The following is a 6,000-nucleotide window of genomic DNA, read 5'->3' as shown; positions in this document are numbered from 1 at the left end:
TGCATTTGATTCAAGTTTGGGTATAAGTTTGGGGTTAAAATCAAGTTGTGGGTTAGTTTTGGCAAAAACCCCAAAACAAAATTAATAATTTAGTTTTGAAGTTCTTGTTATAAACATCTATTATTTATAGGATTATATTAGTTTTATAAGTTAGTTGACACACATTGATAACTAGAAAATGAAATAAACATGATTATAAGCTCAACATATAATTTATTTATTTTGAAAGATACTGAGTATATATATTAAAACTATAAAAAATATAAATGAATAACAATGAGTATAAAATTGCAAATATTTCTACTAACCAAGTCTTCAAACACATGCATGCAACATATAATATGAATCATCTACGAAATTTAATTTTTGCATGTATTAATATTTGTGAACCTAATACTAATTGTGATTTAAATTTAACTCTTCATATACTTTAGGAGAGTTACGAGATTCGATACATCTAATATTATCATTTTAACAAAAAAATATAGATGTTATATTTTGTTTCTAGCAGAAGTACATGAGATACGTTGTTACACCTATCAGAATATATATAATGGTTTCAAGATTCAACACCCTTCATTTCACCATTTAACATTCCACAAAATCTTCTATTTCATCCACCTCATCATTCAACACACATCAAACTTTTACACACTACAATGGTTTGTTTTATAAAATTCAACATCTTATTTTACTAATTAATAATTTTTTTTTTTCTATATCCAAATTAAATAAACATAATCTACATTTATAGAGAATTTAAAATAATAAATTTTATAATAGAGAAATTAAAATGATAAATTTTGTTATAAGAACTTAAAATAAATTATTGAATTTATAATGCGATTATTGGTATTAAATTAGTAAGAGGATATGAAAATATCAAAAATTCTTAGAAAATGACATGTTTCGTTGGCGGTATCCGCTTTTTTTTCGTATTCAACATGTTGAATCATTTCAACATCAAATAATCCACATCCTTAGATTTCATTTTTCAACACCCACGTTTTAGTGATTCAACTGTTGAATCTTTTATTCAACACATTCATTGTAGATAGTCGTATGAATATCATAAAGGTGATGTTTGCTCTATCGGTGAAATAAGTGTGATTAATGTTAATAAGATTATTCACTTAAATCTAACAAAATGTCTCTTTCTTTTTCCGTTTTTTTATTTGAATAAATTAATTTAAATAAAAACTTTCTCTTTTTGTTATTCTCTTCGTCTTACTTCTTTAAGTTCATTGCGCGCAGTAAAGTTATCTCTGAAATAAATAAATTTTCTTCATTAAATTTAATTGCTTCAAAAGTTTGATTACCCATAATTAAAATAGAGAATTTTGGGTAATGAGAAATTGATCATTATAATTAATTTTTATAACATGTCTAATTCACACGTCGATTTTAACTAGTATCAACTGAAAGATAAGAAAAAAGAAGCCCATGAGAAGTAATTAGGTTATGTTTGATTAAATTATTTATTTAATAACATATCATTTTATATAAAATGTCTAATAAAGTAAATTAAGATTTTTGGAACAGATGAAAAATTTATAAATATTTGAATGGAGAAATATTTTGTTACTATTCTTAGAAAAAGAAAAAATGTTATGTTTACTCTACAAAACTAAAGAGTTTCAAACATATTAACTCTAGGATGAAAAGAAAGATTACGACCACTAATGTGAACTATACAACATTTGGTGCGCCTAAAATATTTATTTGTGGCGTCTAAAGTTTTTGTCTTTTGGGCTTTAGTCCATGGCCGGTCATTTATCTCTTATGTTTGATGGATCTTACGTTACTTTATACAACTGTTTATAAAAATAGTTATATTATTTAAATATTTTTAATTATGCTATATTCTTCTTATAATATCATCTAACAATATTTATGAAATCATTTTATTATCACTTTTAATGAAATTACAATATACGACCATATAATTGTTTATTATTTCTTATTTTTATGAGCGTGGTGGGTTTGTAAATAGAAGAGATGAGTTATAATCTTGCAATGAAATTTACTTATAGTGGAGGTATTGATCAAAACCATGTGGTTTGGTAATGAACAATTTGAAAAAAAAAAATCAATAATTAATATGAGATGAAAATGGTTGTTGTATTAAATTTATGTGGTTATAGTAGGTGTTAAATTAGATGGTTGTATTGATAAATGAGAATCATGTGCTTTAATAATATACACATCATTGTTTGATGTATTTCACTTTAATTTATGCACTTTGTTGATTTAATTAGTTATATTATTTAAATATTTATATTTATTATTTTTTACTATTATTTAATATTATTTCTAAAATCATTTTAGAATCAGTAATAAAACTACGAAATACGACCATATAATAGATGTATATTTTTTAAAGTATTTTTTATTGGTAGAATGTGTTTATAGATAGAGGAAAGATGAATTATAATCTATTATGAAATTTATTTATAAAAGAAATAGTGGTGAAAAACATGTGGTTTGGAAATGACTAGTTTGAAACATTTGCAAAGAACATTTAATATGTGATGAAATCGTTAAAATATTAAATATAAGGTGATTGTGGTATATGTTAAATTTAAGTGTTTGTCGTAATTGACAAATGATAATCACTTGCTTCAACAATATACATATCATATGTTTTATGCATCTCACATTACTTTTTTACAATTTATTTATCTTCGTAGTTAAATTATTTAAACATCTTTTATATTATGCTATGTTCTTCTTATAGTATTATGTAATAGTATTTCTGAAGTTTTTTTAATGTGCGCAATGAAATTATGAAAATATGAAATCCAATCATATAATAAATGTATTATTGTGTTTTTTGTGGGTAGAATAATTTTTATGGAAAGGGGAGAGATGTGTTATGAAAAAATTATTTATCGAGGAAGTACTGTTAAAAAACATGTGGTTTTGTAATCAATAGTTCAAAATCTTGTAATTAGAGCTTTTGAGTATGAAAAGATAAGAGAAGCTTTCACTTATGCTAATCATTCTATTGAGTTTTGGATTTGTAATACAAAACAACAGATGTCTACAAGATTTATGAGAAGGAGAGAAAGAGCTTAAACAAATCTTGCATAAAATCCCTGGTAGAATTTTTTTAACAACAGATTTGTGGAGAGCCTTAACATTAAAAGGTTATATATACGCTTGACAGCCCATTACATCGATGTAGATTGAGTTTTGAAGATAACGATTATATTTTTATGTGTTTTTTCGTCTATACATTTTGGTGTTGCTATAGCGTTTAGCTCACTAAATTGTTGAAACAATAGGGGTTTAGAGAATATTTTTTTTAGAGAATAGTTTTTTTTCTCTAACAGTAGATAATGCATCAGCTAATGATAGTATCTAACTTATTTTGAAGACAAAGCTGCAAAAAAAAAATTGGTGTGCGATGGAAAAAAAAAATTGGTGTGCAGTATTAGTTTCACATCTTAAATTTAACTGTGCAAGATTGTTTGGCTGTTATTAGTGGAGCTTTTAGATAAAATAAGAGACATCATTAAGTTTGTGGAAGTATCTCAGTCTAAAGAAAACATGTTTCAAAACTGTATGGAAACCATTGGAATTCAAGCTAAAGCGAGTCTGATTTTAGACGGGACAACATGCTGAAACTCCACACCCTAAATGCTTTTTAGGGTTATTGAGTTTGAGGATTCCATATGTAACCTTACAGGAAATAATAGAAGTTAGAAAATCTTTCCATTTGGATTCGAGTGAGAAAGATCAGAATTGATCTACTAGCTATTGAAACCATTTGTTGAACTCACAGAGCTCATTTCCGGTTCATCATACCCTACAACTAACTTGTACTTTATGCAAATGTGGTCGATTAAGTGTTGGGTGAGAAGTCATAAAGATTCAGAGGATGACGTTATTTGTGAAATGGTGAAAGATGTGAAAGAGAAAATCAACAAATACTGGGAAGAGTTCAGTGACATACTAGAAATACTTGATTATAGGCTGAAGTTTGCTTTTCTAGAAAATTGTTACAATATTCCAGATCCAGCCACTACCAAACTGAACTTGGATTATGTGGGTGGCAAGATGCTTAAGCTCTTTGGAGCATATAAGAGAGACTTAAGCCTTATTAGAGTATCTACTTCACATGTTTCTAAATGCAATATCCCTTCAGGATATGATGTAAGTCTGTACTACATTGTTTAGTTTTATTCCAATTTATATTTTTGTTCTTTTATTTCAGCTTGTGAACTTGTAGACTTACACGTGAACTTGTAGATTTGTGAATTTGTAAACTTGAATTTGTTTGTTTCATACTTGTATACTTGTAGACTTGTAAACTTGTAGACTTGAATTTGTTTGTTTCAGACTTGTAACTTACACGTTTTGTAGACGTTTGTTAGTTTCAGACTTGTGAACTTGTAGAAGAGTAACTTTTGTTTGTTTTAGACTTGTGAAATTGTAGACTTACATAATTATTTTAATTTAATCATTGGTGTTTTTTTCATAGATTTTATTTTTATTTTTCTCAAAACAGAGGTAGTAGTGGAAAATCACCATTTAACACATATCTGGATGAGTCAGTAATTGATATGGTTACTTTTAGAAGTTTGAATGTGGTGGCATATCGGAAAGACAATTCAAGTCACTTTAAAAATTTGGCATCAATAACTTGTGATGTTCTTAGTATCCTTATTACAAAATTAGCGTCAAAATCATCTTTTAGTATAGGTAGTTGTGTTCTCAACAAATATAAGAGCTGTCTCTTACCTACAATTGTCCAACCTTTGATATGTGCAAAGAATTGGTTATGTGTCTTTCATGAAATTGGTGATGAATTCGAGTTTATCAATGAGGAATAGAAAATGATTTAAGCTTTGAGACTTTTTTATGTTTGAGACTTTGATCGTGTGTGGTTTTTGAATTTGATATATTTGAGACTATGATATTGTGTGAGTTTGAGACTTTAATATTGTCATTTGTTATATTTTAATGTTGTGTTTGAGACTTTATATTGTGTGAATTTGATGACATAGTTAAAACACATAAAGTAGTTTAAGTTTTGTTACTACAAACACAAAGCTTTGTAACCCATGTAGCATAACTCACATAGTCTAAGTATTATACACTATTTCTTTCGCAAAAAATGATAATTTAACTATAAAATATGTAAATTAAATATAATTGATGTAGATAAATCAATGTGAACAGTGTAAATATTAAATATATAAATTAAATTAAATATATAAACAATATTTTTTTGTTACAAATTGAAAATAAAAAATAAACTAAAATATTATTGGGTGTCTATGAGTTTGTCCATTTGGACATGTTTTTATTGGTTTTGGACAATTTTTGGACCATTGTCCAATATGTACTGTCCACTACTGGCAATTAAAATGGTCCAACTAGACAAGCCCAATGGAGGCTCTGATGGACCCTTTGACAGCTCTACTTGCAATGAACATTTAATAGGAGATGAAAATGGTTGTGATATTATATTTAGTTGATTGAGGTAGGTGTTAAATTTAGTTGATTGGGCTCTTGTCAGTTACGTTATTTAAACATTTTTGTATATGTTAGGTTTTTATAATATAATTAAATAATATTTATGAAGTCTTTTTAATGTTAGTAATAAAATACGATATTATAATAAATGTATAATATTTCTTATTGTTTGTTGGTGTAATGTTGTGGGTGTAATGTGTTCAAAGATAGAAGAGAGATAGGTTATAATATATAATCTTGTAAGTAAAATTACTTATAGAAGATTTAGTAATGAAAAACATGTGTTTTGCAAATAAACAATTTAAATGCCTTGCAAATGAACATTCTCTATGAGATGCAAATGATTTTAGTATTAAGTCTAGATAGTTGTGATAAATAATAAATTTAAGTGATTGTGGCAGTTTATAAATGAGAATTGTCGTTTTTGATAATTGACCATTTTTTATTTGAAGTATTTCACGTTATTTTATACAATTTATTGTCTATATAATCGTATTATTTAAATATTTTGTATAT

The sequence above is a fragment of the Brassica napus genome, chromosome C6 (assembly GCF_020379485.1).
Source record: "Brassica napus cultivar Da-Ae chromosome C6, Da-Ae, whole genome shotgun sequence".
In the NCBI taxonomy this organism is placed as follows: Eukaryota; Viridiplantae; Streptophyta; class Magnoliopsida; order Brassicales; family Brassicaceae; genus Brassica; species Brassica napus.
The sequence above is the reverse complement of the archived record's forward strand: the minus strand, read 5'-3'. Positions refer to the sequence as shown.